We start from the raw sequence: 14,382 nt of genomic DNA, 5'->3' as shown, positions 1-14,382 counted from the left end.
ACTCAGAGATCCGCCTGCCTCTGCCTCCCAAGTGCTGGGATTAAAGGTGTGCGCCACCACCGCCCGGCCTAACTCTTACATCTTCAATTAACCCCATTTCTACTAATCTCTTTATCACCACGAGTCTGTGGCCTACAGCAAGGTTCCAACAGCATCTTTCTCTTTTGGCAGCTACATGGCATCTCCCTGACTCTGCCCATTCTCTATATCTCTGTTCAGATTTCGCTCCTGGCTTTACTCTGCTAAGCCACTGGCTGAAACAGCTTTATTCATTATCCAATAAAAGTAACACATATACAGAAGGATATCCCACATCAAAAATATATAAACATTAGAATTGAGAAGTGAAAAATAAAAATTTAATGCAGAGAAATATAATTTTAATTTTGAAAAAGTATCAAACTGCATATCTAGAGATACAAAGATAAGTTAAAAACATGACTTTGACCTTTGTAGATCCTCTGTCACAGAATCAAGCTTTCCAATGTCTTCTATAATACTAAAGAAATACGTTTCTTTTTCATTTCAGTTGCAAAGAAATTCTTCTTTCCCTCCAATTTGTAGACTTATTACTTTTAACCTTTATTCAACTTTACATATCAGATTTATGTGTATGACACAGTGTATGCCTTTAATCCCAGCATTGGGGAGGCAGAAATAATCAAGGACAGCCTGGTCTACATAGCCAGTTGCCTGACAGAGATATACAGTAAGACCTAGTCTTGAAAAACAAAACAAAGCATCGAGCTTAATTTCCAATTTCCTCTAGGTTAGTCACTGTTATCCCCATATTTGCCATCAGTTTACAATGTGCTCAATTTTAAAACCAATTGCAAGAGACTCTGGCCTGGCAGTGCTGTCAGAGATGTGAGATCAGCTGTTTAAAGGGACAGGGAGTTGGGGCCGGGATGCAGATCCTGAGCATAGGAGAGATGCACCAAATCCTGTTACTTAGAATAAGCTGGCCACAAGCCTTCCTCTGAAGATGCTCTTGGGAGGTCATCCTAACTTAGTCATCAGAGGATGGACACAAGGAGTTAATGGAACAGCAAATTGATACCATCTCAAACTAATTCCCCAGTACATACCGGCCACTTAACGTTTAATTCCTTTTGTTTCTAAGAAACCTCCATGTCTACCTGTTCACACACATGTGCTCAGACGCACGTGAGTATGCACACATGTGCACTCACATGCATACACACATGCACAAATAACACATGAGTAGTGAAATAGACTTTTCCTAAGAGCAGGTAAGATGCTGGAATGGATTTAGAAGCTTGATTTAGGAATCTGTTTCTTTCTTAGCAACAACAATTCCCACAGCTCACATTTCTGGACCAATATATGATATGCAACATAGCTAGCAACAATCAATAAGATAATAAAAGTTCTAAAATATTCTGATTCTGGAATTTCTTAGTCAATAGTTTATGTTTGCTAAGGTTGAATCTATATGTAAAACATATAAAAGCCTTGTCATAATTTGACAAAGGTATAACATTCTTTTTCATTTTTTGTGAAATTTCAGTAGTGCTTGGAATAGTAAAGCAATAAACTATAACAAAACAAATGCAAATAAGATGATAAAATACCTATTGAATATAATGATATTCTTAGTAGAAAACAGTATTAGTCATTTGATGTGGTTCCTGTTTTATATATTTGTACTTCTTGGATTTTTTTTCTTTACGTTTCTAATTAACACTCTTAAACATTGTCAACAGATGTAAAAGGAAAACATTTTATAATCCAAAAAACAAATCTGAAAACTGGCAATATTCACTGCATCTTAAATATTTCTAATTGTCCCCCGGTTATACATTATTCACATCTTGCTTTTTTATAGGCCATGAGCTGCGCAGGTGTTGTTCATAATTTCCAGGCTCATTGTCTTAGCCATGGTTTCTATTGCTGTAACAAAAACACTATGACCAAAAACAAGTTGGGGAGAAAAGGGTTTAATTGACTTACATTTCCACATTGCTGTTCATCACTGAAGGAAGCCAGGACAGGAACTCAAACAGGGCAGGATCCTGGAGGAATTAGCTGATACAGAGGCCATGGAAGGGAGCTGCTTACTGGCTTGCTTCCCCTTGTGATCTCATGTATCTCTATCTATAGAACCCAGGACTACCAGCTCAGGGCTGACAGCACTAACCATGGGCTAGGTTATCCCCCACTGATTGCCAATTGAGAAAATGCCTTACAGTTGGAGCTCATGGAAGTATTCCTCAACTGAGGCTCCTTCTTATCTGATGACTCTAGCTTGTGTCAAATTGACACACAAAACCAGTCAATACACTCCATTTACTAAAAAAAAGTAGAGATGGTAAAAAAAATTGATTTGATATCAAAATATGTATATATGTATAATGTGGGTAGTACTGTCCCAAACTTGGTAGCTAAGACCTTGAGTTTCTGATCTCAACTCTTTTACACTGATACCTGAAAGTATGGTTGCTGGATCCTGCATTCATTCAACTTAAACTTTCAAGGTTGTCATACCAGTTTACAATTCTACTATAAGAAACAACATGGAGCTGGGTACTGGTGGTACATACCTTTAATACCCGGCACTTGGGAGGCAGAGGCAAGCAGATCTGTATGTGTTTGAGGCCAGTCTGAGCTACAGAGCAAGTTCCAGTACAGACAAATCCATACTGAGAAAATCCTGTCTCGAAAGACAAAAAAAGAAAAGGAAAAAGAGAGAGAAAGAAAAAAGAAAAAGAAAGGAAAAAAGGAAGGAAGGAAGAAAGGAAGGAAGGAAAGAAGGAAGGAAGGAAGGAAAAAGGAAAGAAGAAAAACAGAAAGAAAAAGAAAAGGGAGGGAGGGAGAGAGGGAGGGAGAGGGGGAGAGAGAGAGAGAGAGAGAGAGAGAGAGAGAGAGAGAGAGAGAGAGAGAGAGAGAGAGAGAAAAGAGGAGGCAGAACATGGGTGGACCTAGAGAATATTACTAAGGAAATGAGCCAGCCAGAGTCACAAACTTAAGTCCATCACCGTTACCCGGAAAGTCTAAAGTAGTCAACCACTGTGGAATGGCAATTGCCAGGGAAATAGGAAAGGAAATGGCTACCCAATGGAGAGTTTCATTGTGCAAAGAATGTTTAGGCCTCCCTTGTGAGCCGCCTTGTAGTTCTGCCCTGTGCGCTTCAAATGCATCCGGGACAGGTGAGGATCAGGCTCCTGGAAAATGCTTTCCAAAATAAAACTAAGCCAGAAACATTAAACAAAACATTGGCAGCTACAAAAATATTGTGTTCTCTGCATAGTTAAAGGGTTTCCATGAATCTAGGATAAATATATGATCATTTTATTATCAGTTTATACTTTCTCTCACTCTAGCAAGCCTGGGAAACTTGTCACTAAATGAAAGCACAGTTTTAACACTGGATAACACGCTCTATTCTTCAAAGAAAGGACAAGAGCTTACTAGACATGAAAACCTTACGGATTTGCACACACAGTTAAATAAAACTTTATACTACTAGTAAAATAAAGTGACAGAAAATAAAAATAAACATGAGAGTATAAATAAATATTATGGGAGCAATAAGACAGAACGCTCATAACAGGAAAACAGTAAAAATTTCTGGAACTGCAGCTTCCAAAGTTCTTAGAATTTCTGGAAGCCTGCTGCTATTAATTTATACTTACATGTATATGTTTACATTTTTGTGTCATGTAAAACTTTTCATAATACAAACTTCATATATTATAAACTTCAAATTGTGCAAAAATTATATTATGTTGTTACAAACTGCATTCAAAAATATATACCAACAGAACAAAATATTGCAAATGGTTGGAGAACAAATAGCTTAGAACAGGAAGAGAAATGTGGTGGATCTGAACACTGGCTGCACGTGAGACCTGAGTACCGTACTTCACTAAACACACTAACAAGTATCCACCCACAGCTCTGATGTAAGCTGTGTTAGAACACTTAGTTCACGGCACCTTGACGACTTTGCGGAATTAGCCTGAGAGACTAACAGTCCACAGAGTGTGCCGTTTAAGTAAGTGAAGGTTTTGGTGAAGCCCAAGACAGGGCTGCGGATGTTCCCCTTACAGGAAGAGCGTGGGCACAGCATAGGGCTTAGTGAATGGATTAGTTACTTTACACTGTAGTGTTAAAAATAAATAAACAAATAAACAGCAACTGAGCAGGCAGCTTAAGGGAGAGCTGATCCTGTGTCACAGCCTGAGCATGCAGCCACTGGTTACCCGCACTGTAGAGTGAGGCTGGAATCCAGACATCCAGTCAGAAAAGTGACACTTCGATGCTTTCTTCTTTAATCCAGTCTGGGATCCTTGTCCATGAGACAGTGCCATAGGGTAGGTCTTCCTCCTCGTTAAAGTTTTCTGACCGGCCGTGAGATCAACCATCACACTGGACGACGTTGCAATTGTAAGGACCATTCATGCGATTTGCCCAGATAGCAGTGTGTTTTCATTTCAAAACACGGATAGCAAGAAAAATTAGGCATGAAAAAGCCTGAAAACATGAGGAAAACCATGAAATATAGTCAGAAATGGAAGAGATTAAAGGTCCCCCCAGCAGCCCAGTGCGTTCCCGACTTTTTCTATGGAAACTGGTCTTAATCCTAAAGGGAATTTAAATAGAACATATCATCCTCAGGTTTTTAAAACTCCAGTCTACATAGTAACTGATGTACAAGTTCTCTCAGTGTTCTCTGATAAAGTCTTCAACTTTCTTCTTTTGACTTTCTATCTCACCCTTCAAGCACACTCACCTCATGATGGAAAACAGAAAATTTAAAGATCTCCTTAGTGGGCCACTGGGCCATTCAAACACTGCAGTCCATAACAATGTGTGGCTATTAGGGTTGCAACCTCTTTCCTCTTAACATATTGTTGCGTTCAAGGCAGCTGAATTTGCAGAAGAAATGGCAGTGCCCTCTCTCTCTCTCTCTCTCTCTCTCTCTCTCTCTCTCTCTCTCTCTCTCTCTCTCTCTCTCTCTCTCTCTCTCTCTCCCATGCCCTTTTCCACCAGTTTACTAATCCTCACAGCAATATCATAGGTGTAAAAGGAATGACGACATTTAAAAATTTTGAAGACATTTTTACTCTAAATTGATACATAGCAAAGCACATCTAAATGGGTTTAATGATATTGCAATACATCTAAATGATTCGTGTTGTCAGATATGAGGAACTGCATATCTATTACTTCAGACTGTACTATTCTGTTTTGTTTGGGAACTGCTTCAAATTCCCTCCATTAGCTACTTAGAAGCACTTAACTAGCTCTTGTCAGTCATAATTATCCTACTACGCTGCAGACATTAGACATCTTTCTCAGTATTCAACTGGAACCCGTGCCTAGAATGATTGTGGTTGAGGGTCGGTAGAGATGGCTGGTTGATGACTTGATGCCTACTTTGAGGAAGTCCCTTGAAGTCTGTTCTTAATTTAAACACAGTGTACATTTGAAACTCCTCAAGCAACTGAAGTCAATGGCAATCTGAACATGTAAGTACTTTGACATGTCAGCTAGTTTTCCAGCCATGTTCCCTTCTTTACAAGAGTCACATTGAATTGGACAAGATTTCTTCTGAAGAGATCTGTGACCTAGAGACATTCTAATGACTCCCCTAAATATAAAAAGACCCCCCAAGCCAGGAAAAGTTTAACATTTCTAGAAGGCATAGCACGGTATTTGTTTGCTATTAGTCTTCTTAATGAAACGTTTTCTCAGTCTTTGTCTTAAAAAATAGAAAACACAGTTGAAGAACCTCAAAGCACATGGTATTCAAAGCATAGCAAGGAAATGGAAACTAGGAGAAATAAAATTATACTGTAGCTATTATGAGATAATTTTTAAAGATATGCTTTGAGAACACAAATAATAGATTGAAAGGCCATAGAATGTGTCGATTCTGTTACACAGACACAATTGTGTCCCACTTCCTAGGAGTGAGATAATCATCACATAGCTGACAGATAAAAATAGATGGGTGGACTCTCAATATATTTTTACTAAAAGGGTGGTTAGTCCTGATCTAATGTGGGCTGACCTGACCACCGGTTTCAATCACTCCTGTTTCTTTCATCCCACCCATGCCTGACCTAAGAACTTTGCCAAAGGAAGCACTGTCGGCTACTCCCAGTATGTTGAAATTCCTCAGAAGTGTTTTACAGAGTTGGATCCACACATCTAAGAACTGTATTTTTTGGAGAGTCATTGGCAAGGTACTTTCCGAATGACAGCAGGCTAGCCAAGATTAAACTTGAAATCCAACTGAAAGCCTTTCACAATTAAACACTGATAAGTTATTTATGTCTGAACAGACTTAGAATTTATAACTTCTTTACTGCCTGGATTATATTTGGCTGAATTATTGTGGTTAAAATATAAGATTTTGACCCCTGAAATATCCTTTTGAGAAATACTTTACTACTTTAAAAGAACAAATCAAAATTATTACATCAGAGCGTGGAGAAAGGAGAGTGGAATTGAAGGAGTAGAGTATCAAGGAGCTGTCTTCTGGGCTGACTAGAAAAGGCCAGTCTGTTGATTTCTCACTAGGACATGCTCCCTGTTTGTTTACCCCAAAGTTAGCCAGAATGCACAGGGAGGGGTGAGTGGGGCCTCCTTTTACATTGTGATGACCTAGCCTTGCACCAGCTACTCTTCACTTGGAAGTTGAATGTAGAGCTCGGAGGTCAATGTAACGAGCAAGTGCTTCTGCTAAAAATTTCCCCCAAACAAATGCCAAGCAGCGTAACAATTAAGAAAATAATCTCTAGACTCCAACTGCCTGACTGACAAATTGCTTAACACCAGAAATTCCCTCCAGTATCTTCATCTGGAAAACTGAAAATAATAAACAGTGGTTAAATGTTTCAACTCCGATAAAAATCATCCTAATGCTAGTGTTTCTTTGTTTACATTCTGCATGCCCGAAGACAAATTACATAATTTCTCTAGGCCTGAATTCTCTCATTTATGAAATGGTAATTAGAACAGAGCCCTGCCAAGCGGTTCCTGAGCAAAGTAGAATCTAAATTATATACTATGCCAAATTGCCTTCCCAAAAAATTATGGACTTTTTCCACTATCGCTGGGTATTAGCAGTTTACTTTTAAACAAGTGATGGAATAGCAAGGGGAATTTTCTTAAACAACCCTGACTTTTCATAGATTTAACCATAATGCAAATCTTTTTGAATTATTGTTTCCTAACAATGTTTGCATGTTATGGATTCAGAAGAGTTTGTCCAGTCCAATGCCCATTTGTTCTCCAGGTATGTATTGAGAGTTTACCATGTACTAGAAACTGTCATAGGCACTGTGCAGAGAGCTGGAAGCCACATAAGTAAAAGTAATTACCTCAGTGGAACTCATGTCCTTGTGCTGAGATTAATGGTTAACTACTTACTTTATGTGGGAAAGAGTAAGACAAGAAAGAAAGGAACACAGCCTTCTGATCTGGGGAGAGAAAGTGTATTTTTTTTTTTTTACAGGGTTGGTCAGATACATGACTGCAAAGTACTCAGTACTTGAGACTTGAGCCAAAGTTTAAAGGAAATAAAGTAAAGGGTCATGCATATCACGTGGGAAAGCCACCAGGGGCAGAAACAAACACACTCAAGCAGGACAGATGTTTGAGGAATTTAGAGATGGTCAGCGGATTGATGCTACAAGTGAGGACAGGTGCAATCAAAGGAAAAAATAAAGGTCCTTGAAAGCACTGCAAAGATTTTGACTTTAATTTTAGCGAAGAAACGGGGAAAGCAGACATGTGGCAGGCCACTCTCATGATCTGACTTACCTTTTAGCATGATCGCGGGTTGTATGATGAGCATACATACCTTGGTCAAGGACAGAAGCAAGCAGATAACTAAACCACAGAGAACAATTGAGAATGGATAAATGGCTTTTGTGGTGGGAACAGCACAAATCTTTAGTTGCAGTCGTTCAGATAGATCCAGCAGAAATTATTGAAAGATTGTATACAGTGAAAAAATACAAACGAATCAAGGACAACAGCATAGATTTGGGCTTGAACATGTAAGGAGATGGAGTTTACAGTTGGTTTGGTGGTAGAGACTCTGAGAAGTATGGATTCTAGAGAAATTTTGAGGCATTCACCTTGGGACATGTTAAGGATTGGAATTATTTTAGATATTCCAATAGAAATACTGTGTGTGGAATTGTATATAAAAGGTCGGGTTTTAAGGAAGGAGTCTAGGCTAGGGGCACCCAAGCAGCAGTCAGTGCGTAGATGGTGCTTAGGCCATATAACTGCAGTGCAACATGTATTGGTAAAGAGGAAATCGTGAGCAATAAACCTCAGAACAACCCAGAGTAGAGAGTTCAAGGAGGTGAGTACAAACAAGCAAGGGCAATGGAGAAGGAAAAGTCAGTGAATTAGAATGACCCCAGGAGAGAGCAGTAACCTTGGTACCAAATTCAGAAGTGTTTCTATAAGGAATGTTGGTCTTGTCGATCTTAAATTCAGCTGATTTCTATATAAGTTTGGGGTAGATGCTATATGACCTATACAAGGGCAGTTTCAATGGGGCATAAACTCAAAGCTTAGTGCAAAGAGTTCAAGACAGGAGAAGGGAGGAATGAGACACAGTAGACAGCCCTACTCAGAGCCAGTACTCTCATGAAGAGCGGTTACGTTACTCCAGCTGGAGGGCATTTGAAACAAGCAGGGGATTTCTTAATAGGGAGAATTAAAGCATCTTTGTTTATTATGGACATGATCCAATAGAGAGGAAAACTGTTGATGAAGGAGGCAGATAGAGAGAAAGCTAGGGTTTTCCTTTCAGAAGTTAAAAGGAGACTATGGAAAAGTAGAAATGCTTGCATTGGACTTCCAGGTAAAAACATACTAAGAATGAAGTGGCAAAAGGCACATATGTGAATAGGTATGCATTTGTGAAGGTATCATGACTTGCTTTTGATTTTTCTACTCTTAAAAGAAAATAAGAAGGAAAAATTGTCACTCAAATATGACCTCTGAGCTGGCAAATGGAAAGCCCCGGGAGAGACCTGGATAAGTGAGAGATCAAATGATCTAGGAAAATGCAAATAATAGCTTTTCATAGTGTTTGAAGGGAGTGGTCATGAATGGAACTTCTCATGAAACCCACTCATCCAGCCTGGGTGCTTCCCCCCGTTTCCATAGGTGCAGGTGTGTTCTATAAGAAGGGAGGCAATAAACACAAATTAGGGTCTTGAAAAGAAAACAAAGAACAGACAAGTGTTTGCAAACACATGGTGTCGGTAGTAAGTTTATCTTGTTATGAAAAGGGGTCTGTAAGGCATTTTTTAAATAGTAGGGATTATGAGTTATATTGTTTTGCAGTAGACAAGGAATGATTAGAGTTTGGGCATTTTGCAGTTGCTAGCTGGAGAAACAGTAAGAGATTTGAGAATAATATGCATGCATCATTTATTAATATTTAACAAACAACATTAAAAATATACTTATGTAAAACAATTATTTTATCTTATACCCCATGAACTTGTAGCTAAGAGATTTGGTCACCACTGAACAGACACTCTTCTCCATATGCCTTCATACCTACTTCCCTCCTTATGACCTCATGCTTACCTTGGGAGTACTCTGTGAATAAAATTTTACCTTCTTATATTATACCTGAGGGATCAGACAGGAAATAGAAGTTTCCAGTTCCTTGCAGGCAGGTCCCGCACAGTGCCATAACTTCTTTTCTTCCATATTCGACTGATCAGGTTCAACACCTGCTGAGATTCAAGGTAAGGGCATTGGATTTTCCTGAGAAGATATCAAAATTGACATTCATCCTTGATCACCTCCTACTGTGATATGGACCTTTTATGGCCAGTGACAGAAATAACATAAATCTGAGGTCAATTAATTGGTCTTCTCAAGGCAGGAAATGAAGGCGGTATTGTGTATATCCAGGGAATTAAATACTCGGAGTCATGACAACAGCAAACAGATATCATGCTCTCTTTGACCTCTTACCTGGACAGGTGGGCTCTAAACCTAGAGGCCAGGTACCAGGTATCCTCCATATCCACGAGTTCAATATCCATGGTTTCCTTATCCTTACTGTGAAGTCACTGTTCTTCGGAAAATAAACGCTCCTGATTTGAACCCATACTCCCGTTTTCTCTTGTGATTCTTCTCTAACCCGCGCAGAAGAAAACTGCTTCTGCACACTGTGCAGCAGATTTGTACACGGTTTAGAAGGGAATGAAAACATGTATGGAGACATGTGACATTCACCAGCAAATACTGCACCTCTTAAAAATGGATTTGACTGTCGGTGGAATAGGATGAGAGTATATTCTGGAATCAGTCTCTCTTGGATACCAAAGGATGGAAGTATTCTCTCCTTAAAACCTACAGTTAAAGGATGTGGACTGGAGGGAATCATGTAGAGCAGGTACCTCTGTTAATATACCTGTTGATTTCGCCTAGTCTTCTACATATGTTTTAATATTTGCTTTTCGTTTATTTTGTTCTTAAGTACTGTTTAAAAATCTACTCATTTATGGACTATATGTATTACTTTTTCTTCACTCATAGACTATAGAAATTTACAAATTGTATTTTCTTCTGCTACCTACCAGTTTCATTGAAAATGTTAAATAAATATACATTTAGAAAAGTGCACAGTCATAATTGGGCTTCATGTGAGACATTTCTTTCTGTAGTAGATGGTGATTCTTGCAGAAATTCACAACTGGTTAAAACACATAGATTAAATATCAGTGGAGGGCTCAGCCACAGTGGGACATCTAATTACAGACCACCACTCCCACACACAAGACTCAGGAAGTATCAGGGAAGAGGAAGCAAAAACATTGCCAAGGGTTTGGGAGGACAAGAGCAAAGCTGTCTTCTGGACATGGCAAACTACTGGAAACATGAACTCACAAAAAAAAAAAATAGGTATCTCTAAACACATACAAGATTAAGTTAGTCAACATTCTAGCATGGAGTAGAAAGGTTTTCAAGGTCCCCATTCCTCACTGAGAGTCTGTGGACAGGTGATGTCTTCTAGAAAGGGAGAGTCAGTTTTTGTAAGAATCACTCCTGTCTGGCTGACCATGATCCCATATATGACTCCACATTCAGAAGCATATGGAAAATACAAATTGAAATCAAGAGGCTATGTTTTTTAATACAGGGAGTTAGGGAAGAGTTAGAAGTGGTGATAGGATTTACAGATATCAGGGATAGGAGTGGGAAGTGAATATGATCAGATTACATTGTGTGATCCTCAAATAAATAAGAAAAATAGTTTTAAATGCATGCAGAACTAAGGTATGTAGCAAACATATTTTAAATTTAATTTATACATGTGTAATGTATCTTTATTGGAACTGCCCTTTCCTCCCCATTCCAGCTCCCTCCAGAACCCACCCATCACATCTCTCTCCAAAATTTTTGTCTTCCATTATTTATTTATTTATTTACCCACTAAATTTAATTAGCGATATCCAATTAAATTAGATTTTATAGCTTTTAACTGACTCACACTGCTGTGTGTATGACTTCAAATGCAAGGAGACTGTTTTGTCAACCATTGAAATGTATTTGGACTGTTTCAAAACTGAAATTATTAAGAATAATAATACAAACGCCTGCTGCCGTGTGGTGCATTTCATGAATGGCATTGAAATAGATTTCTTTTAACATAGCTTCAATTTAGCATCAGAAATCAATACATTGTCCAAGTGTACTATTGACACTATTGATACATCTGGATGACCATACCTTTCACCCACCTGCTCCAGTGAAAATGACTATGAGTCCTTTCAACTCTATCCTTCTAAATGTATCCCTCACAGGATCTACCTGTTTGTTATTTTAAGGAATAGTGATGTTCAGCATGTTTTCAGGTATGCGTGCCTTTAAGAATGACTTTTACATTTTTTTATCTTCATACAGACGTCTAACAATTCCTTGTATAGTCAAGATAAATTACTTTTTAGAACATATATTTATTTTACATATTCAAATATACTAATCTCTATTTTCACAAAGGAAATGCTAATTTCCTTGAGTTATGAATATATTATGTTTTCCTATCCTATTTACTGTCCAAAATTTACTGACTTGATTTGCAATTACATGTACAATCCATATGGAAATGATTTCATGTGGGATATGGATGTGAATTAAATCTCTTTCTTACAGAACCATGTCTTTTTTTCTGGCTCAGTCCCTTGAAAGATCCTTCTCTGGAGCCATTGTTCTACAGCATAAATTGTGTGTGTTTATATTGTTGTATTTTTTGAGATTTTATTATTATTATTACATAATTTTCTCCCTTCCTTTTCCTACCTCCAATCCTTCCCATGCATCCTTTCCCTTGCTGTCTTTCACTTTCATGGCCTCTTTTTCTTTAATTACTGTTATACAACATACGTCCTAAATACGTAAATACAACCTACCCAGTTCATATAAAGCTACTTGTATTTATTTGTTTTCAGTGCTGACCAATTGGTATTGGGTAATCAATTGATATGTTCTTCCCTAAAGAAGACTTTTTTCTCCTTCTCTCAGGATTCCTTGGTTGTATACAGTTTTTCAACTAGGTTGAAGCCTCATGAGATTCCTGTCTTTGATGTTAGCTAGTCTGGTGGTATTGTCCTTCTTCAGGTTATATTTAGACAGACGTGTTGCTGGGACATTGTGGACATAGCTTCTGTGACATTTCTAGAAGAAACAATCTCATAGAAAACCACTGCTCCTCTGGCTCTTACAGTCTCTCCACCCCTTCTCCTGCAATGACCCCTGAGCCTTGGGTACAAGAGATGAGGTGTAAGTGTCCCAGTTAGGACTGTCTCCACTCTTCTGCATTTGGATCAGTTGTGGTTTTCTGCAACAGTCTCCATAGTTGCAAAGAGAAATTTTCTTGACAAAGGGTGATAACTATACTTATATGTGGATTTATGAGTAAATATTTAGAATGTAGTTAGGGGTTCCCCCACAACCTCAGCATCTCCCTGAGACACAGACTGCAACTTCACAGACTGCAGACAGGAAGTGAGTGACCAGCCTTTCAGTTGGATGGCCCAGTCTCTAGGCCCTTGACCCCAGGACAAAACTGTTGGCACCTCCCCCAACCACCTCATCTGCAAGTGCAAACCTCCTACAGGCAGACTATTCTAGTACCCCTCCACTGGACCCTATAATCTACATACCCCACCATCCCCCAAACCCACACATTTTCTGAGATCTCAGTGGCTCTCTAAGACATAGACAGCAACTACACCAATCAGTTCAAGAAAGAATCCCTGAAACACAGATACCCACAGCAACAATTAGACATAGAGGCAAAAACACTGCCCACAACAATTGGAGTAAGAGATGGGTAGACACCAATGCAAGAATACATTCAACAACCTAAAGATCAATATGTCATCAGCAGAACTTCATAGATGTACAACAGGAAGAACTGAACATCCCAACCCACAAGAAGCAGAAGAAAACAACCTTAAAGATAGCTTCATGAAGATGATAGAGACCCTTAAAAAGGAAATAAAAAATTTTCTTAAAGAAATGGAGGAAAATATAAACAAAAAATGGAAGATATCAATAAATCCCTTAAAGGAAACCAATAAAAAGCAATCTAACAGGTAAGTAAAGGAAACAGTTGAAGACATGAAAATTGAAATAGAAGCAATAAACAAAACACAAACAAAGGAAATCCTGGAAACAGAAAACAAACAGTTTGTCTGAGTAAACAAACAGGAACTACAGATGCAAGAATCACCCACAGAATACACGAGATTGAAGAGAAACTTTCAGGTGTTGAATATATGATAAAGGAAATAGATTCATCAGTCAAAGAAAGTCATAGAACAAAACATCCAGGAAATCTGGGACACCATGAAAAGACCAAACCTAAGAATAATAGGAATAAAAGAAGACGACTACCAGCTTAAAGAAACAGAAAATATATTCACCAAAATCACAGAAAACTTTTCTAACCTAAAAAAGGAAATGCCTATGAAGATACAAGAAGCTCACAGGACACCAAATAGACTAGATCCCCCAAAAGTCCCCTCACCACATATTAAGCAAAATACAAATTATACAGAATTTAAAAAAGAATATTAAGAGTTGTATAGGAAAATACCAAGTAACCTATAAAGGCAGACCCATCAGATATCATTCAACTTCTCAGTGGAGACCCTGAAAGCCAGAAGTTTCTGCCTTGCAGGTATGAAGACCTAAATGTGATCCTCAGAGCCCACATACACTGCCGTATGTGACGGTGTGGTTTTAATTCCAGCATAGGGGATAATGGGAGAAGAACACACTTGGTCAGTCTCAAGCCAGTGGGAGAAACACCCACAAAGCAAGCAAAGGAACAAACAAACAGAGCCTGAAGAGCAA

Source organism: Arvicola amphibius, chromosome 5, assembly GCF_903992535.2.
Source record: "Arvicola amphibius chromosome 5, mArvAmp1.2, whole genome shotgun sequence".
Lineage (NCBI taxonomy): Eukaryota > Metazoa > Chordata > Mammalia > Rodentia > Cricetidae > Arvicola > Arvicola amphibius.
The sequence above is the reverse complement of the archived record's forward strand: the minus strand, read 5'-3'. Positions refer to the sequence as shown.